Source organism: Chelonia mydas, chromosome 19, assembly GCF_015237465.2.
Source record: "Chelonia mydas isolate rCheMyd1 chromosome 19, rCheMyd1.pri.v2, whole genome shotgun sequence".
Lineage (NCBI taxonomy): Eukaryota > Metazoa > Chordata > Testudines > Cheloniidae > Chelonia > Chelonia mydas.
In genome coordinates, this window is record NC_051259.2 from 19707664 (window position 1) to 19730022 (window position 22359).

Genomic DNA, 22359 nt, shown 5'->3' on the forward strand with positions numbered 1-22359 from the left:
TCTCACACCTGCCTCCTGGTGGGGGGAGGCTGGGGAGCTGTGGGGACCTGTTTGAGAGTGTCACTCGTAGCACTGTATCGTAGGAGGTGTCCTATCGGGTTGAGTCATCCCAGAGGATGATGTCATGCATCAGAACCCCGTTTTCCCAACCTGGCGTGACACAGCTTTGCATGTGAACTGAACCAATGGCACACACAGGTCCAGAAGCCGGCGATTTCTCCTTTGGCCGCTAGATGGCGCTGCAGGCTCCCACTTCCCCCTTCTCCTGGTCAGCGCAATGGGGGTTAGTCTCCCCAAAAAGAGCGCCCTTCTCGCGTTGAATGTTCCTTGACGTGCACCCTGTGGACTGTCGGGATACGTGTCCAGAAGTTGCAGGGCTTGTTTCATGGTCTCCACAATGACAATCTTTCTTCCTTTTTAGACGTGACGACCTTTTCGGTCAAGATCCTTGATTATTCAGGGACTTATCCCAGAAGACCCAAAGTATTTGGGAGATAAGACTTGTCTGGAAGGGCGCACAGGGCTAAAGTGTTTTTGGCCATAGCAGGTTACTTGTCCCAAGAATGAGGTCAATCCCCCTTCAAAAGAAGCCCAAAATGAGCTGTTACCAGATTTGCCCTTTACCTTGGGGTACGCCCATTTGTTAGGGTTACTCTTCTGGTGGGGGGGAGATTCTGCAATTCTGTCAATGTGCTGCTTGTGTCACTTGTGTTTTCCTATGGAGCGCTACTCCTTCCTTCTGCAAGTTCCTTCCCAATGGAGCTACCCTGCAGGACCTCGGTTCCCAGGGCTGGGGTCTTCAAGCCCCCAAATCTGATGACCACACACACACATGAACATAGCATGTCTGAGAGGATTGGGTAATCAGCACTCACAAGCTGACCCCTTATGTGTCCCTGGAGTCAGTCGGCTGGATTGAACAGCAATTTAAAGCTGTTATTCTCATATGTCCTTGGTCTCATGGGGCTGGGCTGAGCAACAGCTTAATCTGCCACCCTCCTATGCCCCAGGTTCAGCACCTCCCTATCCCCACCTTCACACCACAACCATTCTGCTAGTAACCCACTTGATGAGCAAACCCCCGAGGATTTTTGGGGCTGCAGGGATCTTTAGCTTGGGTACAAGGAGCGTTGCTGCAGAGTGAATGGAGAAGCCAAAAACACCCATGGAGGTGGGGGGTAAGGGGGAGAGCAATCAGCTTAACCATGAAAGTTATTTATTTCCAGGTAGTAACCTTACAAGGGGATCCAAACAAAGAAAACAGTTCCAAGATTAAATCTAACTTCAATTTGATTACAAAAGTTAGGGCTAGCAAACGATAACTGATCACATAAGGCAGGGTCAGGAGGCTATAAGTAGAGAGAGACAGAGGCACAGAAAGAGACAGATGGATCTCAGCACTCCTTGAAGCTGGAATCGATCAGGGTTCCCAGGTGGCCTTGGTAGCTGAGGGATCAGAGCGCTGGAGCCAGGCAGAGCCCCCAGCACAATCAGTCAGGAAAAGATAATGAGGAGGACTTGTGGCACCTTAGAAACTAACCAATTTATCTGAGCATAGTTAGTTTCATGGGCTAAAGCCCACTTCATCAGGTGCATGGAGTGGAAAATATAAAAGGAAGATATATATATGTATAGAGAGAATATGAGAAAATGGGGGTTGCCATACCAGCTTTTAATGAGACCAATCAATTAATTGGGTTATTAGCAGCAGGAATAAAAAACACTTTTGTTGTGATACCTTAATCGATTGGTCTTGTTAAGAGTTAGAATGGCAACCCGCATTTTCTCATGTTCCTTTTGTATATATATATATATATATATATATATATATATCTTCCTACTTTATTTTCCACTGCATGCATCTGATGAAGTGGGTTTCAGCCCATGAAAGCTTATGCTCAAATAAATTTGTTCGTCTCTAAGGTGCCACAAGTACTCCTCGTTCTTTCTGCTGAAACAAACTAACACGGCTATCACTCTGAAGCCTCACCAAAGGCTCTTATGTAAATTAAGTTGTCATGGCATAAGAGGGAAGATCCTTTCACGGATTGAGAACTGGTTAAAAGACAGGGAACAAAGGGTAGGAATAAATGGTAAATTCCCAGAATGGAAAAGGGTAACCAGTGGTGAGTCCTAGGACCAATCCTATTCAACTTATTCATAAATGATCTGGAGAAAGGGGTAAACAATGAGTTGGCAAAGTTTGCAGATGATACTAAACTGCTCAAGATAGTTAAGACCAAAGCAGACTGTGAAGAACTTCAAAAAGATCTCACAAAACTAAGTGATTGGGCAACAAAATGGCAAATAAAATGTAATGTGCATAAATGTAAAGTAATGCACATTGAAAAAAATAACCCCAACTATACATACAATATGATGGGGGGCTAATTTAGCTACAGCTAATAGGAGAAAGGTCTTGGAGTCATCATGGATAGTTCTCTGAAGACGTCCACGCAGTGTGCAGCGGCAGTCAAAAAAGCAAACGGGATGTTAGGAATCATTAAAAAAGGGATAGAGAATAAGACGGAGAATATCTTATTGCCCTTATATAAATCCATGGTATGCCCACATCTTGAATACTGCGTACAGATGTGGACCCCTCATCTCAATAAAGATATACTGGCATTAGAAAAAGTTCAGAAAAGGACAACTAAAATGATTAGGAGTTTGGAACGGGTCCCATATGAGGAGAGATTAAAGAGGCTAGGACTTTTTGTTTTGGAAAAGAGGAGACTAAGGGGGGATATGATAGAGCTCTATAAAATCATGAGTGGTGTGGAGAAAGCGAATAAGGAAAAGTTATTTACTTGTTCCCATAATATAAGAACTAGGGGCCACCAAATGAAATTAATGGGCAGCAGGTTTAAAACAAATAAAAGGAAGTTCTTCACTCAGCGCACAGTCAACCGGTGGAACTCCTTGCCTGAGGAGGTTGAGAAGGTTAGGACTATAACAGGGTTTAAAAGAGAACTGGATAAATTCTTGGAGGTTAAGTCCATTAATGGCTATTAGTCAGGATGGGTAAGGAATGGTGTCCCTGGCCTCTGTTTGTCAGAGGGTGGAGCTGGATGGCAGGAGAGAGATCACTTGATCATTACCTGTTAGGTTCACTCCCTCTGGGGCACCTGGCATTGGCCACTGTCGGTAGACAGGATATTGGGCTGGCTGGACCTTTGGTCTGACCCAATATGGCCATTCTTACATTCTTATGTTCTTGTGTTTTCAAACAACAGGTCTTGGTTCTGTTTTGGTGTTTCTCCTACGTGTCCACATTTTCATCAGCACACTTTGGGAGCTCCCGTTCTTAGGGTGGCTAAAAATCACAACTAAAGTTTTTATTTAAATTATGACATTTAAATATAGGGTTTTATGAAAATTTAAATCAAATTTCTTATCTACATATTGCTAGTTCTTCTCTTCCATTTTATGGTCTGAAATTGTCAAAGTGGATGTTTTCTACTTGTTTGGTTTTTTTAGTTTCCTAAGTGTTAATAAGATTTCAGATTTTATGTCGATATTTTTCTACTAAGAAGTTTCACACTTAAAATGCTCATCTGTGCTGAAAAAGACAAGCCCAAGGCCTCATTAATATCCGCTAGTATGAGACTATACAGACGCAGAATTGAAAATCAAGAAGCCTGTGCTCTGTGCCTCCTTGGTCAAGAGCTTTGAGATCTACTAGTGACGTGGAAGAGCGAGAGGATTTCTGGCCAGGACACTGTACTTCCACAAGTAAAGAGCTGAAATGCTTCAACCATCAGGTTTTGCAGGTTGAAGTCAATAGGACTTGTGCCCTGAGCATGCTTGAAAACCCCTCCCTTAGGTGGCTAAAGGCATGGGGAAGAGCCTAATTTTGGGCTCCACTTTTTGAAAACTTTGGCCGGTATAAAAAAATTGCTATTGTAAATTACTGAGAGTTTAAATAACTTTTTATTGTTAAAACAAAATTGTTTTACTTTTGAAGTGACAGATTTTATGCCACCACATGACAAGTTCTTAATGAAAATACTCTGAGTCCCTGATGCTGCAAATGCTCACTGAACTTCGAACCACGGGGCTGTTTCCGTGAGTAAAGTTCTGTGTCTAAGTGTCTGCAGGACCCGGGAATTAATTTTCAATATTTGGATTTTTGCATATAGCAATTTTATAAATCATGAGACCCAGTGGCTGGGAGGTGTGGGGGCTGCGGGCTCTGGGGTGGGGCTGGGGATGAGGAGTTTGGGGTGCAGACAGGGCAGGATTCATGCAGGGGCTTTAGGGGCTGCAGCCCTGGGCTAAGGGGGACTAGGCAAAAAGATCTCCAGGCTGCCAGAAGTGCAGATCTTTTTGTGCGGCCCCCTTAGCCCGGGACCCTGGGCTGCGGCCACTAACATCCCTGGTCCAGCCCTTCCTAGTGGGGAGGAGGGAGGCAGCTTCGTGCACTGCTGTCCCTCCCCCACCATGCTGGGCTGGAGCTGGAGCTGTGAGTGTCTGGAAGCTCCACCCGCCCGCTGCCCTCGCCTGCAGGCTCCACCCCCACAGCTCCCATTGGCCAGGAACCGCAGCCAATGGGATCTGTGGGGGCAGTGCCTGCAGGCAAATGCAGGGCAGCGCAAGGAGCAACCTTGCCCCCCGGGGCCGCAGCCAGGGACATCCGTGCCATGCCGGCAGCTGCAGGGTCACTCCGGGAGGAGCAGCGCAGGGCCAGGGCAGCCAAGGAGCCTGCCTCAACCCCAGTGCACCACCAAATGGGAGCTGCCCCAGGCAAGCACCCCGCAGCTCAAGCCCCAGCCCTGAGCCCCCTCCTGCACCCTAACTCTCTCCCAGACCCCACCTCCACCCCAATCTCCTGCCCTGAGCCCCCTCCTGCACCCTAACTCCTTCCCAGAGCCCCACCCCAACGTCCTGCCCTGAGCCCCCTCCCGCACCCTAACTCCCTCCCAGACCCCCACCCCAACCTCCTGCCCTGAGCCCCCTCCTGCAACCTAACTCCCTCCCAGACCCCCACCCCAACCTCCTGCCCTGAGCCCCCTCCCGCACCCTAACTCCCTCCCAGACCCCCACCTCCACCCCAACCTCCTGCCCTGAGCCCCCTCCTGCACCCTAACTCCCTCCCAGAGCCCCACCCCACCCCAACGTCCTGCCCTGAGCCCGCTCCCGCACCCTAACTCCCTTTCAAACCCCAGACCCCCACCCCAACCTCCTGCCCTGAGCCCCCTCCTGCAACCTAACTCCCTCCCAGACCCCCACCCCAACCTCCTGCCCTGAGCCCCCTCCTGTACCCTAACTCTCTCCCAGACCTCCACCCCAACCTCCTGCCCTGAGCCGCCTCCAGCACCCTAACTCTCTCCCAGACCCCCACCCCCACACCAACCTCCTGCCCTGAGCCCCCTCCTGCACCCTAACTCCCTTTCAAACCCCATACCCCCACCCCAGCCTCCTCCCCTGAGCCCCCTCCAGCACCCTAACTCCCTCCCAGACCCCCACCCCAACCTCCTGCCCTGAGCCCCCTTCCGCACCCTAACTCCCTCCCAGACCCCCACCCCCCACCCCAACCTCCTGCCCTGAGTCCCCTCTCGCACCCTAACTCTCTCCCAGACCCCCACCCCAACCTCCTGCCCTGAGCCCCCTCCTGCACCCTAACTCCCTCCCAGAGCCCACCCCACCCCAACCTCCTGCCCTGAGCCCCCTCCCACATTCCAAACCCCTGATCCCCAGCCCTGCCCCAGAGCCCGCACCCCCAGTCGGCCCCCTCACCACCTTCTGCACCCACCCCCCTGCCTCAACCTGCAGCCCCTCCTGCGCTCTGAACCCTGCATTTTTCACCACATCCTGGAGCCTGGGACCCACAAAATCAAATAGTCCTGGGCCCAAAGAGGCTGCGCGGGGGCTCAGGCCAGAGGACTCCCCCAAGCTTTCTCCCCACCTGCAGCACGGTGCTCCGGGGGGAAGGGGCCTCTCTCCCTTGCTGGGCGCTGGCAAGAGGGAGCTCTGGGGGAAGGGGCCAGGAGAGAGGCCTGTGGCAGCCCTTCATCCCCAGCTGGCTCCCCTCCCATCTACCCCTCTCCCCTCCAGGCCCCTGCTGCGTGGCCCTTCATCGCTGGTGTGCGAGCGCGCGGCTGAGAGGAAACTTAGACTCCAACCCCCTGCTCAAAGCAGGACCAAGCCCAACTAAATCATCCCAGCCAGGGCTTGGTCAAGCCAGGCCTTAAACACCTCGAAGGAAGGAGATTCCACCACCTCCCGAGGGAACCCATTCCAGTGCTTCACCACCCTCCTAGTGAAATAGCGTTTCCTAACATCCAACCTCGACCTCCACCACTGCAACTGGAGACCATTGCTCCTTGTTCTGTCATCCGCCACCACTAAAAACAGCCGAGCTCCATCCTCTTCAGGTCTTCGAAGGCTGCTCTCAAATTCCTCCTCACTCTTCTCTTCTGCAGACTAAATAACCCCAGTTCCCTCAGCCTCTCCTCATAAGTCATGTGTTCCAGCCCCCTAATCATTTTCATTGCCCTCTGTTGCATTCTTTCCAATTTTTCCACATCCTTTCTGTAGTGGGGTCCCCAAAACTGGACACAGTACTCCAGGTGTGGCCTCACCAGTGCTGAAGAGAGGGGAAGAATCATTTCCCTTGATCTGCTGGCAATGCCCCTACTAATGCAGCCCAATAGACCGTTAGCCTTCTTGCTGTTAGCCTTCATGTCCAGCTTCTCATCCACTATAACCCCTAGATCCTTTTCTGCAGAACTGCTGCCTAGCCATTCGGTCCCTAGTCTGTAGCAGTGCATTGGATTCTCTGTCCTAAGTGCAGGACTCTGCACCTGTCCTTGTTGAACCTCATCAGATTTCTTTCGGCCCAATCCTCGAGTTTGTCTATCCAGCATAGGGGTAGGGTCCAACTTTTCATTTCTACTTGATAGCACGTTATTTAATAAAATGGATACATTCAGGAGCAGTAATGGTCTCGATGAGGTTTGAAATGCAATGTCCTGATCTTGGCCTTGGGATGACTGTTTATTTGTGACTTTCCTGCTGTGAAGGAGGAGGAATAACATGGGTCTGAGTTTCTCAGATTCATTCATCTGCAGAGGAGATGAATGTGAGAATGGGCCTTCTTGGGGTGAGATGGGACCTTCAGGGAAGTCTCTTGATGTGTTTCTTTTAAATTACAGAGTCTAGCAGGGCTCTGCTGTTTATTCCCTACAGGTATCATGCATTCCTAGATCTAGAAGGTTTAGCTCAGTGGTTCTGAACCCGTGGGCCACTTGCAGCCCAATCAGCACACAGCTGTGGCTCATGTGACATCCTCAGGGCATTCAGGTAGTATTTGTGTTGTGTGGATGCAGCCCACATAAGGAGGGGGCTCAGGACTGGGGCAGAGGGTTGGAGTGTTGGGGGAGAGGGCTCCAGCTGGGGGTGTGGGCTCTGGGGTGGGGTTGGGGCTGAGGGGTTTGGGGTGCAGGAGGGGTCTCAGGACTGGGGCAGAGGGTTGGGGTATGGGGAGTGAGGGCTCCTGCTTGGGGTGCAGGTCTGGGGCGGAGGCAGGGATGAGGGGTACAGGCTGCAGCGGAGATTGAGGAGTCCCCCCAGCCCTCTCTCTGTGCAGCAGCCCGGGGCCAAGGGAGAGGCACCTCTCCCCACCTGCACGGCCTTGATAGCCTGCTGCACAGCCACGCGGCTTAGAGGGAACTTAGGTAGCTGCCAGGCAGCATGAAGGAAACACCACTGAGTGGTGCGATCCCCACAGTCGTTGATACAAACAGGCTGCTCCACGTGTCATGGCAGTCACACAGCCAGACAGCTTTGAACGGGTTGAGAGACACCCCCAGTGATGCCCTGGATGTATGGCTGGAGGAGGAGGAGGAAATTGGGAAGTTACCTCTGCATGACATTTTCCTGGAGTGGCTTCCCTGGGTGGAGTGCCACGTCTGGGCTTGGCCGACTAGCATGGGCTGGTGGGGCAGGAGAGTACTGCAGAGCTGGGAGGAACGGCTGTGGGAACCGGACGTGGGGAGGTTGAAGTGTAGGTTCCTGGAGACCTGTGCAGCGCTCAGCCCGGAGCTGCAGGGGTGGAGCCCTGACACGAGAGTTCCCCTCGGCCCCAAGAAGCATGTTACACAGCCCTTCAGGCCAGCCCTTGATGCGGTTGCACCACACAGGGTGTGACAAGGGGTGTCTCTGTCCCAGAATCTTTCCACCCCTGAATGTCTTCCCATTATCCACCCCTTCAGCTCCCACGAGAGGTCAGCTGTGTGTGTGAGCCCAAGAGAGTACAATAGCACATATATACCGGTGCCTTGCCTGGGAGCCCCTCCGTCACTGTCCCGAGGAGTTGGCTGGGAGTCTGCTTTCCTCCAAATGTTCAGTCACGTAGTTCACGCTCTGAGGTTGAGCTACAGGCTGCCTGTCAGCCCCAGCGGCACAAGGAGGTGGCATTCCCTCTGGCTGGGCTCTCACCGAGTTAACCCCTTGAGCATTTCGCCCACTTATGCCCTCGTTTTCTGCAGACATTACAGGTCAGGTCTCTGAGAGCCCTTGGATGAGGTCTCCCCACATCAGCCGCTCCCCCCACTTTGGGTTTATCTGAGTCCCACTTCTGGGGTGCCCCCATCGGTTCCCTTTCCCCAGTCCCCTTTGAGTCTCTCTCGATACCCAGAGCGACTGTCCACAAACTCTTCTGCCAACCCGCCTGCACAACGCAGACCCTGAGGCTTCTTGTCCACTAACCATCTTTTAAGCTAGTGGGGAAAGAGCTCATAGAGTTGTTCCAAACCAGCCCGATTATACAAATCCTCCAGTGTAGTGACACCTGCACCCTTACCTCATTTGTGGAGATACTCTCCCCTCAGAATGGTGGCTTCTATATATGTCACACCCAGGGTCTTCTGCACACCCCAAGACCTTTTCCTATAACCCCAGGTGCCAAGTCATACTTAATCAGTAAAGCCTTTTTGAACCGTTCATAGCCCCACCACTATCAACTCCATCCATTCGGCTGTATTCCTCTGTACCTTTAGGGCCAAGGAAGGGAGTGAGACTGCAGAGTTGTCTGCAGAATCAACCTGGTTCAAATCACATGCCTTCTCAAAGGCTATGAGGTAGGCATCCAGATCCCCCCTCCTTATCTGGAGCAACCATTTAGGATCTAGGCTCCCTGTGGACTTGGCATCCCAGGGTCTTTCCCCACTTTCCCCTCTGTGGGTCCTCTTGCCCCTCCACTTCTCTAGCTGTAGTTCATGCTTTTCCTGCTTCTCCTCATGCTCTGCCAGCTCCTTTGCCTTCAGCTGCAGCTCCCACCGCTTCTAATCTATCAAAGGGGACCTGAATCATGAGGGCACCTTGCTGGACGGGGAACTGGCTCTTGGGGGCATCCTGCTGCCGCCTCTCTTGCTCTGAAGCCTCACTGGAAAACTCACCTGGGTCTGGAACCAGTTTCTTGGTCCTTTCATCTGTCTCCAGAAGGCTTAGCCCTCTCCCTGGACAGGGTTTGTCATGCTCTTCCTAAGGAGGTGGCCTAACCAGCGCCAAACGAGGGCCTAGGTTATATGCCATTTTCTTGTTGTTTCCTTTGACTACCCTTGTTTTACTGCTGCAAGTCACTTATTGCAAAATACTACTGGTGCATTCAGCATCCCACCTCTGCCACCAACTGTCATGGATCCACGGGATCAGTTCTACACCCCCAGCTTTGGAACAGGCTCTAGGAGGAACCCCGTCAGTCTACCAGACCCTCCAGGGGGCCCACTCGGCCTGCAGGATAAGCAACACTGCTTCACTGCCTCCTTCGATAGGACCTTTAGCACTGCTGGGTCACAGCGGGATTTCTGTTCAGCAAGTCCTACTGTGATAGACTACGTCCTGGTAGAGACTTGTCCACTCCTCAGGGATTAATGCACCTCAGCAAGCATTTGCAGTGACACTCACATCATGTTGTCAAAACAGTCGGGTCTATTAATCAACTGGACTCAGCATAGGCCGTCCTTAGGTTGGCACAGAGAACTGAAGGTTAAAGCACAGTTCAAGTCCATTCTGGCTAGCCCAGAGCCCAGCCAAGTTGTAGTGAACCCCATTGCTCAAGTTCTGTCTGTCTCTCAGACTGACCTTCTTGGTCAGACTCCAGGGGAAAGCCCGACTCCTTCCAGCAACGAGCTTTGATCCCCCACCTCACACCTTTCCCATCTTTGTTCTCGAGCTGGGGGATGTTGCTCAGCTTCCCTGTTGTGAAGTGGGGAAATCTATCTCCGCTGGGTCATTGGTTGCTAGGCAACAATGTCTTGGTGGTGGGCTTTGCCATTGTCTTCACACTGGGGCTTGCCTCAGCCAGTCTTTTCCCAATGACCCATTTAGTCTCAGCTAGGTAACATTCATACTCATGTCTCTTAGCCTGCCCTGAGCGCAAACAGTCCTCTGTCTCCCACTGGCATCAATGCAACAGTACAGAACATTCCCGCTGCGGGATACAGCTCTCTGGTCAGACTGAGCGCTCCGGGGGCAGGGACCTGTCTGTGCTCTTTGTCTGTAGAGCTCCTAGCACCAGAGGGCCCCGATCCTGACTGGGGCCTCTAGGCACTGCTGTGCTGTAAACAAATAATACCAGTAATGGACTGATAATAACATGCAAAGGCTTGACCAAAGCTGTACAACCTTTACCGAGACCCTTTCCACAGCATTCCCCGTGGGAAGGACTACAAGGGTGGGAATTACACACACACACACACACACACACACACATCCTCCAGAGTTTGTCCAGCTGTACTTGGAGATGGGTTGGAGTGGCTGCACTGGACTGGTGCCCAGGAGAGGCTGCACAGTCCTGGGGGTAGGGGCTGCTTGTGGCCAGGTGGTATTAGAGCACATGGCCATGGTAAAGGGGCAGATCTGGGAGAGAACCTGTCATGGTTACAGGGTGACCTGCACCTCTGGCCCCTCTCTGGGCTCTCTGAGTGAACCCTTCCAGTATCCGGGCTTGTAATGGCACGGTAAACTGTACTATACAGTTCAGCCACTAGGTGGTGCTGTGTGTAACAGACCTTATATAAGCTAACCTCCGCCATGCCAGGCAGAGCATGAAAGGATCTTGTGGCAGGCGCATCTGTGGTGTCTCTCTGAGCCGGAGGCTCTGTAGCCAGGCCAGCTCTAGTACTGGAGCCTGACCTGCTGGTAGCAGCCCTGGAACCTGCCATCTCCCAGGGGTACCTGTGTTTCCATGTGTATATATATCTGCCCACTTGAAGTTTCCACTTCATGCATCTGATGAAGTGGGTTCCAGCCCATGAAAGCTTATGCCCAAATAAATTTGTTAGTCTTTAAGGCGCCACAGGATTCCTCATTGTTTTTGCTGAAACAGACTAACATGGCTATCCCTCTCAAACACGTTTAATAGTGAGGGTAATTAACTATTGGAACCATTTACCCAGGTTCGTGGTGGATTTTCCATCACTGACAATTTTTAAATCAAGAGTAGATGATTTTTTTAAAAAAATATCTGCTCTAGTTCGAGCAGGAATTATTGTGGGGCAGGTCCCTGGCCTGTGTTACACAGGAGTCCAGACAAGCTGATCACAACAGTCCCTTCTGGCCTTGGAATCTGTGAACCTGTGAAAACAATGATCAAATCCAGGTCACAACTGAGACTGACTCCATAAGTCAGTGGGTTAACAATGATGTTGGTTTGGGTCATCAGCTCCTTAAATCATCCAGTTAATAGAGGAGATGATCAGATCCTGTGGCTAACATAAGAAAGCACTGCTTTCCTTTCATCCTGCAGCAGGAGATGGGAGAAGGCGGCTGTTTTGATTTAAGGAAATCCTGTTTAGACACCAGAGACACTGGAACCGAGATGGGTGGGGGTGGCGAAGACTAGCGCCCCCTCAAGGGCAGTATTATGAGGCTGGGGAAGTATTATGAGACTGAGCTAGTTTTTGCCCCCATGCTTTGTTCCGCTCAGGCTGGGTGGGGCTCCATGTCTTTGGCATGTAAGAGTCTAGTCTCCTGTGGGCTGCAATAGTTTGGTTTAATCTTCGATGTTGGGCTTGATGTGAGTGTGCTGGGTGTGTTGGTGGCCTGTGATATAGAGGAGGTCTGACTGGATGATCTCATGGTCCCTTCTGGCCTAAAACTCTAAATTTAGCTGGTATAGGACATACCTGTCATTTTGGCTTTAGGTTAAGCCTTCCTGGATGCTGTGAACCCTATGATCAACACTCATCCAGAGAACCGGAGCTCCCTCCATTCCTCTGACTCCATTTCTTTCACCAATAATATCACAGAACATGGTTACTGGTTAGGAATCTGCTTTCTTGGAGCCTTTTTTCCAGTTTGGGCAATGTGATGTTTTGGGACAGGGTTTGACACATGTTCTTACCCCTTCCACTCATCAATGATGATCAGTTGATAAATTACAGTACTAAGAATCAGGAAACATTCATTGATTATGTGCAATTACAGGCGTTAATTAGAGCTGAACAAAAGTTTTCATTCAAAAAATATCTTGAGGAAATTTGGCCGGTTTACAAAAAGAGATTTTTTTGTGAAAACATTTGGATTTTCTTGAGGGGTTTTTTTTTTTTTTTTGCATTATTACAAAATTTTCAACTTAAACCTTTTATTTGGGTGGAGGGGTCCTATGATGTATTGTTTATTGGGATCTGTTCTATTCTGTGTAGCTTCTTACACCACACTCATCACCATAATATCAGGATTTCTTCTGCTTTGCCAATTTTGAGCCCTCAGCTTAGTCAAATGGTAGGATTTTCAAAACTGATAATATTCATTCTGGAAAATTCCAAGTTTTGAGAAGAATAAAAAAAAAATGGAAAATATTTAAAAATGAAAAATTAGTCCATTTCAGAAAACAACAGAACAAAAAACGTCTTTGACCAGTGAGAGGTGCTATCCCCACAATGCCATATCTCAGGGACACAGCGTGATTGGGGAGTAGACCCAGAGGAAAGGGTGGAGCTGCCCAGTGAAAGAGGTGGTGAAAGTGTAGATTGGGGCCTCCATACCAGGATGATAAAATGACACCAGGTCCCGCTCATAGTTCAGATACACTCCAATCTTCCCAGGGCTCCCAGTCAGGGACAGGAGGATCTCTGGGGAGGTGCAAGCCCGGTAATGGCTCCCAAACTGATCCATGGCCCAGATCCTCTCCTCAGGAGAAAAGCTGATCCAGCCCTTCCTCCTGACAGATTCTTTGGCCACCCCCACAGCCCAGGCCCTACCACCTCCGACCGCTACCTCCCAGTATTCAGAGTAACAGCCGTGTTAGTCTGTATTCGCAAAAAGGAGTACTTGTGGCACCTTAGACTCTAACCAATTTATTTGAGCATAAGCTTTCGTGAGCTACAGCTCACTTCATCGGACACTCCCAGTAGTGTCTCCCCGAGGCAAACCCTTCAGAGCCCAGCACACAGGTTTCACTGTCAAATCTCTCATGGTTGTCAGGCACGTCCTGCTGCAGGCCCCTCCATTTCACAGATCGCCGATTCTCAGAGACCTTGAGGCTGGGATGAGCCGTGTCCGGATCCAGACTCACCATTGCTGCAGAGATGGGGCAGAGCATCAGGAGCAGAGCCCAGCCCATCTGCATAGGTGCTGACTCCGTGGGTGCTACAGGGCTGGAGCACGCACGGGGAAAAATTAGTGAGTGCTCTGCACCCACCGGCAGCCAAGCTCCGCCCCCCACCTCACCTCACCTCACCTCTGCCTCCTCCCCTGAGCACGCTGTGTCCCTGCTTCCCCTAGCTCCCAGTGCTTGCAGCCACAAAACAGCTGTTTTGCAGCATAACAAGCTCTGGGAGGGAGGGGGGAGGAGCAGGAACGTGGCACACTCAGGGGAGGAGGCGGAGCCGGGGAGGGGATTTGGGGAAGGAGTCCAATAGGGGCAGGGAGGGGGCGGAGTTGGGGCGGGGACTTTGGGGAAGGGGTTGGAATGGGGGCGGGGCAGGGATGGAGTCAGGGCAGGGCTGGGGGTAGAGGAGGGGTCGAGCACCCACTGGCACCAGCAGAAGTTGGTGCCTATGCCCATCGAGGCTGTTTCCCATCCTCCCGCCAGCTCTGTCTTGGCTAGGACACTCTCTGATTTCCCGCCTCTAACTCCCAGGGATCTGCTTCTCTGCATTTCACTGCAGCTCTCCTCCCAGGCAACAGGGGCAAATAGTTCCCCTGGAAGAGCTGGAGATGCCTCTAGCTCCCATTGGGCCTGTCTGTAACCTCTACAGAGGCCCCAATAAGGAACGAGCTCAGGTGTTACACACACGGACATCATTTCAACCATTAAAAGAACTCAGTAGTCACCTACCACAAAATCTGTGCTGTGGGGCCGCTACCACGTCTCCACAGCTAAGACAGCAACTGAGTTTCCAATCTACACCTGAGTTGGGAGCCCTCTATTCTAATACCCACAAAGTCGTATCAGACTCAAATTTGGTAGATTTGGTCCAGGTCTGAGGTAGAATTTTTCTACCATATTTGAACTGAATTGGCCAAAGGGCTACTGATTGACAACTCCGTAAAAACAGAGATTTCACCAGAGTCCAAAAAGCATTAAGACAATTACCCGCAGCCAGTTAAGGTAATTTACACAGTTTCCTAGAACCCTTCTAGTTCATGAAGTTAATTAATAACAACACAACACATGAGAATTCACCATATGTGTCCAGTAAAACCCCAACTCTGAACCATAATTACCAACTGCTGCGAGCACCTACCCCCCTGAATTGACAGCAGGTAAGTTCCCGGCCTTAGGAGCACACTGAGTTATTGCAGTTACACTGGAGAGCTCGGGACTCCATACTTAAGTGTGAGCATTTGTTTTATGCAAGTAAACTGGGGACGAATCTGGCATTTTCATTGACCATACTGCTCTTTCCCTGTGACTTCTGGCATGTGCACATTTGCTGGGCAGCAGAGTGGTGCCCGGGGTCTGACATTAAAATACCAGCTTCACTTACCTGCATTTTTGCTGACTTTACTCTAGCCTGAAATCAAACACACCAAGAGGTGAGCACTCCCCGGAGCACAGACTGCCGGCATAAAACACAATGTCATATGGGGTGGGGGAAAGGGGACACATGGCACTTACCAAGTTCAGCCAGGGATTTCTCTGCAAACAGAGAGACATGGGTATGCAGTCAGTTCTACAACAGCTCCTGGGTTAGGGAATGTGCCTTTAAAGGACCACTTTGCCCTCTCCATTGTGCTCTCTGCTGCCCTCTTTCCGCCCAGGTCTCCTGGCCTGAGCTCCATCCTCATAGAGCTCTTAGTGGCTTTGGGCACTGTCGATTACACCCCCCTTCTTGGCATCTGACCCTCGCTGGGCTCCTATGGCCCTGCCCTATCTGGGCTCACCTGTGGTGTCGTGTCCACACTCCCCAGGTGCCAGGCAGCTTGGTGAGGGGCTAGGCCCTGATAACATGGAAGTGAGGGTTTAATGAGCTAACCCTTGGCCCTGGACACTGGATCTCAGCTCATGGGCCCAGCAACATTAGCTGGCTCCTTCTCACTGAGTTTGTGCCTCAAAGTGTCAGAGAGTGCTAGGAGACTTTGGGACTGCGCTGAGCCCCTGTTTCCAGGGCATCAGAATCCCCCCCACCTCTCCATTCCTTTAAATTCAGTAGCAAAAAGGTACATGGGCCCAGGCAGACCCACCAGTTTTGGATATGGACATTCCCCTGTGTGCAGATTTTAAAGGAAGGGGCTGAAATCAGGCTTATGATGGAAACTGAGCAGCAACCTTATCTATGGAGCAGTTACCCCACTCTATGATTAGTCAGAGCTCCCCGTCCTTTTGATTCCCAGAGCCTCTCCTAACAGATAGTGCAGAGACAAAAGCCAAAGTCTGTCTGACTATGTACAGTGAGAGAAACTTGTTCAAGCCTCCAGAGAGCCCAGACATTTACCTCTCTCATTCTCCAGCTCAGCGCACAGAATCTCTGGAAGAGAAAAGGAAGAAAGAGGCGAGGTTTCATCTTGTTGCATTAACTGGGTTATTACTACTGTTATTTCAGGGAACTTGTCCCAGGAACTTACCTCTCACTTTCTCCACTTTCAATCGCAGGTTTTCTAAAGAAAGAAGAGTGAAAGAGGTGAGATTCTGGGGGGCAATGGTCCCCTCTCATACTAGCAAAGAGCTGCCATTTTACAGAACATCATAGATTCACAGAGTTCAGGGCCAGAAGGGTTGTAGTCTGACCCCCTGTACATCACAGACCTTAGACCCTCACTCAGTCACCGCTGTACCAGGCCTAAGGTTACAGTTTAGTCACGGGTATTTTTAGAGAAAGTTGTGGACAGGTCATGGGCAATAAACAAAAAAATTCACCACCTGTGACCAGTTCATGATTTATACTATAAGTACCCCTAAGTAAATCTTAGCAGGGCTGCTGCTGGAGGGGGAGCAGGCCCAGTGGCACCAGCTGCCAGGGGCCACTGAGCAGCAGCTGCTTCAGCCGCCCGAGGGACCACTGCTCAGGCGCTCTCTGGGGCCAGCCCCACCAGCTGCTGGTCAGGTGGTCCCCGGGGCCAGCTGCCCTGGGCCACTCCAGCAGTGGCTGGCAGTCAGTGCAGCTGGCTGTGGGGCTGTCTGAACAACTGGCTGACCTCATTTGAAAAAAGATGTTGAAAAACTGGAAAGGATGCAGAAAAGAGCCACAAAAATTATTTGAGGGCTGGAAAAAATGCCTGACAGTGAGAGACTGACTTATAGTAATGGGATTATTCACACACGTAAAGTTAAGCCTGTATCTAGCTGAATTGGGGCCCTGAGCTCTCTGGGCCTCAGTTCCCTGAGTGTAAAATGGGATAAGAAAGGGTTCCTCGCCTTGTGCAGTAACTGCAGTTCTTTGAGGTGTGTGTTACTCCATGCTCTGTGTATTCACAGCCCTGCGCCTCACATCGGAGATTTTAGGTAGCCGTTTCTGTTCGGCCCACACATACGCTCTCCCCATCTCGTGCTCCGCATTAGGTCAATATAGCGCTGTGCAGACAAACTGCCCCCAGCTCCTTCTCTACCACAGAGCTCATAGGTAAGAGCTCCAAAGCAGAGGGGAAGGAGGGCAAGTAGTGGAGCACCCATAGGGACACATCTCAGAGAGCCACAGTTACGGCACCAGGTGAGTAACCCTTTCTCCTTCTTTCAGCGGTGTCTCTGTGGGTGTCTCGGCGACTCTGCAGCAGTACCCGTAACGGAGGGGTGGGGTTCAGAGTCGAGTCTAGTCCTGAGCATCAGACACTGGAATAAAATATAGCAGAGGATGCAGGGGTGCCGGAACTGTTGGGATCAAGGGGTCAGGCCCTCCCCCCACTTTTTGCCAGCTGTAAAGGCAAGTGAGGGTGGGGGGAGAGGAGTGAGCAGCAGGCAGGGTTTTGGGGGGAAGAGGGAGTGATGCTGGGGTTTTGGGGGAAGGGTTGGTGCAAGGTCAGGGGCTTGGGGAGAAGAGGTAGTGTGAGGTCAGGGCCTTGGGGGCAATGGGTGGCGTGAGCACAGGGAGAAAGGGGCGGGGCCTCAGGCGGGGCATGGCATGTGGGGTGCAGCCACAATTCAGGTGCCTGTGGGCCCCTCACACACTTTTAAGGTGCTTCTGCTGAGATGTGGGTGACTGCATGATGTTCAGCAAATGTGTGAGCAGATGTCCACGTTTCTCCTCTGCACATGTCTGTGATTGGAACATTGTTGAGTAAGGCTGCGTAAGTGGAGAGAGATCTCCTGGAGTGAGTTTTAACCGTACAGGAAGGTGGAATGCCATAATTGTGATAGCAATGGGTAGTGCAGTCTGATATCCATCTCAAGAGTCTTTGTTTAGCGATTGAGGCTCCCTTAGATCTGTCTGCAGTGGAGAGAAGTAGTCTGCGAGATTTCCTGAAGGGCTTAATCCTCACCAAATAAAAGGGCTCTCTTGACATTGAGAGTGTGTAGTGTCACCTCCCTTTTATCCTGGTGTGGTTTTGGAAAGAAAGTGGGGAGATGGATAAACCGGTTTATGTGGAAGTGTGAAGATATTTTCAGTAGGAATGTGGGGTACAGTCATAATGTAACCTTATCTTCTAAAACAACTGTAAACAGGGGGTATACCAATAGAGCCCTTATCTCTCCCACTCTCCGTGCACACATAATGGCCACTAGGATTGTAGTTTCCATAGAGAGGTGTAGAAGAGAACAGGAGGCCATGGGTTCGAAGGGAAGTCTTGTAAGAAACCGAAGGACGTGGTTGAGGTCTCATGACAGTGTAGAACATCTGATTGTGAAGACTGCAAAGAGCTACAAAATGATCTCACAAAACTGGATGACTGGGCAACAAAATGGCAGATTAAATTTTGATAAATGTTGATAAATGAAAAGTAATGCACATTGGAAAACATAATTCTAACTATACATGTACAATGATGGGGTCTAAATTAGCTGTTGCCACTCAAGAAAGAGATCTTGGAGTCATTGTGGATAGTTTTCTGAAATCATCCACTCAGTGTGCAGTGGCAGTCAAAAAAGCAAACAGAATGTTGGGAATCATCAAGAAAGGGATCGATAATATGACAGAAAATATCATATTGCCTCTATATAAATCCATGGTTCACCCACACCTTGAATACTGTGTGCAGATATGGTCGCCCCACCTCAAAAAAGACACATTGGAATTGGAAAAGGTTCAGAAAAGGGCAACAAAAATGATTAGGGGTATAGAACGGCTTCCGTATGAGGAGAGATTAATAAGACTGGGACTTTTCAGCTTGGAAAAGAGGCGACTAAGGGGGGATATGATAGAGGGCTATGAAATCATGAGTGGTATAGAGAAAGTAAATAAGGAAGTGTTATTTACTCCTTCTCATAATACAAGAACAAGGGGCCACCAAATGAAATTAATAGGTAGCGGGTTTAAAACAAACACAAGAAAGTATTTTTTCATGCAACGCACTGTCAACCTCTGGCACTCCTTACCAGAGGGTGTTGTGAAGGCCAAGACTATAACGGGGTTCAAAAGGGAGCTAGATAGATTCATGGTGGCTAGGTCCATCAATAGCTATTAGCCAGGATGGGCAGGAATGGTGTCCCAAGCCTCTGTTTGCCAGAAGCTGGGATTGGGTGACAGGGCATGGATCACTTGAGGATAACCTGTCTGTTCATTCCCTTTGGGGCACCTGCCATTGGCCACTGTCGGAAGGCAGGATACTGAGCTAGATGGACCTTTGGTCTGACCCCGTCTGGCCGTTCTTATGCTCTTATGTTCACACCAACATCTCAGCAGCTCACCTCTTGGGCACACAGAACACTCCTGCGGACACTCTCAGCAGGAACTTTTCCCAGGATCACAAATGAGAAATAGACCTTTCCATTCTCCACAGCATATTTCTACGTTGGGGAGTCCCAAAGATAGACTTATTCCCCACAGCCAGAAACAAGAAGTGCTCCCAGTTCTGCTTCGGAGCTGTCCTGGGTCATCACTCTCTCGGAGATGCCTTTCTCCTACATTGGAACACAGGTCTCCTCTATGCCTTTCCTCCAATTCCTCTAATGTCAAAGGTCTTGCTTGAGGAAAGAAAAGAAAGGGCCAGGGTTACACTTACAGACCCCTTGTGGCCATGACAAACGTGATTCCCATGCCGTACTCAACTGGCGATTTGCATGCCAATCACTCACCAGCTGTTCCTCATCTCCCCTCTCAGGGTACTGGCAAGGTCCATCACCCCAATCGACAGGTTCTCCAACTCAGTGCTTCCAACGCTTAGAAATGACCTGCTCTGAGTATGTAAAGACCATGTCTACTCAATAGTGGGAGAGATTCCAGCTCTGGTGTGACTGGAAACATGTTACCCCTACATCCTCTCCACTACCACTTGTGGTAGATTGCATCCTAGAACTGAAAATGTCAGGGTTATCGCTACACTCCCTGGAAGTGCATCTCACTGCCATCACCCCCTTCCATCGTAAGACAACAGGATGATGTCTCAGGGCATGAGTAAACCTTGCCACAAATAAGAACATAAGAACGGCCAGACTGGGTCAGACCAAAGGTCCATCAAGCCCAATATCCTGTCCTCCGACAGTGGCCAATGGCAGGTGCCCCAAAGACCTCTATCATATCCCCCCTTAGTCACCTCTTTTCCAAGCTGCAAAGTCCCAGCCTGATTAATCTCTCCTCATACGGAAGCCGTTCTATGGGGTGGTGAATGCACCAGGTCCAGAGTTTCACTGCCTTGGTACAAAGGGAAGTTGAGCCTGCTCTTCCCCAGTGATTTATGTAAAACATACATGCGGTGTTGTCTGTCATAATCTTTATATGCTTGCCCCAGTCAGTGGGAGGAAATGTGAACAAGCTTTCCTGCCTGCTCTGAGTTCCAGTAAGTAGATATGCAATGTGGATTCGAAGGGGAACCATTTGCCTTGACTAATGTTGGTGTCCAGGAGGGCTCCCCATCCCAGTAGGTATGCATCTGTTGTTATTATTAACGTTGGGGGTGGTTGAGTGAAGGGAACTCCTGAGCAGACATTGTGAGGGTCTTTCCACCAGTTGAGGGAGTTTTTGACTGTTGAGGGCACCAATAGAAGTTTGTTTATACTGTGTGTGCTTGGTATGTGCTGAACCACCACTGAAGCCAGTACATGTGGAGTCTCACGTGATTTATTACAAAGGTGCCTGCCACCATGTGTCCCAGTAGTTGAAGACTATTTCTGACCAAGGTTTGAGGGTTGGCCTGTCCTGTTGAGATTAAGTTGTCTCAGGTGTTGAACCTGCAGAAGGGGAGGAAGGCTTTGGCCTCTGCTCCAACTAGGTAGGCCCTTATAAATTCCAGATGTTATATTGGAGTTAATATGGTCTTTTGGATGTCTACTTTTAGAGCCAGTTGGAGGAATAGGTCCACAGTCTTTTGTGGGGGCGTCAAAGCATCATCAAAGGAGCATGCCTTGAGCAGGCAATCATCCAGATACAGGAATATTATCACTCTTTGTTTGCGAAGGAGCACCACAACCATAGAAAGGACCTTTGAGAACACTCTGGGTGCAGACAATGAAAGAGGTCTTGTCCCAGAGTGAATACTAGAAACCTTCTGTGGATCGCGATATGGAAGTAAGCATCTTGTAGGTCAAGGGTCGAGAACCAGTCCCCATGGTCCAGAGATGGGATTATTGCTGCCAAAGTAACCTTCTTGAAGCGTTGTATCTTTACAAATCTGTTGAGTGATCTTAGATCCAGAATGTGTCTCCAATCACCATTCTTTTTCAGTATCTGGAAGTACTTGGAGTTGAAGCCCTTCCCACTGTGTTGAGTAGGAACTAGTTCTACAGCACCTAGGTTCAGAAGATAGCTTGTTTCCTGGTGTAAAAGCTGCTCATGAGAAGGGTTCCTGAGGAGGGTCGGGAGGGAGCGGTAGGCAGGAGTGAGGGAGGTAAAATGGATCGAATATCCTGTGGAGATGATCTCCAAAACCCACTTGGTCCCAGTTTTGATGAAAAAGAGTAAGGCAGTTGCCAAAGTAGTGGTGATGTTTGTGTTTTTGCAGCAAATTAAAATGGGGGTAGTAACTCGGGTCCTCAAACAACACATCAAAAATTGTGCATAGATGTAGATGGCTGTGATGTTGATGACTGTGGGGGAGTTGATCTTCACTTTTGTATTCATTGTGTTTTCTGTTGGGGTTCATAATACCTCTGGGGAGGAGAAAATTGATCAGGCCAGGATCTCTGTGTCATCTGTGATTTATTATATCTTTTTTTTTGTGCAGGTGCATAAATTCTCAGTGAATGCAAAGTGGCTCTAGAGTCTTTTAGTATGTGGAGGGATTCATCCATTTTCTCTTCAGATAATTTGGATCCTTCAAATGGAAGGTCCTCCCCAGTAGACTGGACTTTCCTTGGAAAGCCAGAAAGGTGAAGCCAGGAAGCTCCGCATGCCCACTGCTGTTGAGATGACGCAGGCAGCTGTGTCAGCGATGTTTAGAGAGGGGCCTGCAACAATGTCCTGGCAAGAAGCTGACCCTCAGTAGTGATCACCTGAAACTAATGGGAGATGGTCAATGAAGGTGTTTAATGTAGAATAATCGATATGGTTGTATTTTGCCATAAGAGCTTGGTAATTAGCAATCTTAAATTGCAGGGTCACCTAAGAATATGATTTTCAAGCTGTTTTAAGTTCTGTCATAGGGTGTTGATTTAGCATGGTGCTGTCTGCCACATTCATTTACAGCATCGATTACAAGGGATTTTGGGAATGGGTGGGAAAATAAAAAATCCGAGTCTTTAGAGGGAACATAATATTTTTATCCACTCTCTTGCATGTGGGATGTACTGTGCCACATAGTCTTTGCTGGGTCCAGCAATACCTTGTTAATAGTGAGTGCAATACAGGCTGATGATGAAGGGTGTAGGATGTCGAACAGCTT

The 22359-nt window shown here is 49.9% G+C and overlaps 1 long non-coding RNA gene across 2 annotated transcripts in view; it reads right to left on the bottom strand.

Annotated features, from left to right (window-relative positions):
* Positions 1–1897: 1897 nt before the first annotated feature.
* The window catches only part of LOC122463338, a 35936-nt gene continuing 15474 nt past the window's right edge, over positions 1898–22359 (bottom strand). The window contains exons 3-6 of one of the 2 annotated variants that reach the window (XR_006286602.1): positions 19245–19250; positions 12105–12984; positions 8887–8892; positions 1898–1938 (exon numbers count right to left, since the gene is read on the bottom strand). This is a non-coding gene — a long non-coding RNA (uncharacterized LOC122463338). Of the gene's footprint in view, positions 1939–8886; positions 8893–12104; positions 13286–19244; positions 19251–22359 lie in introns of those variants that run through there. The other variant, XR_006286601.1, reaches the window with a different exon arrangement.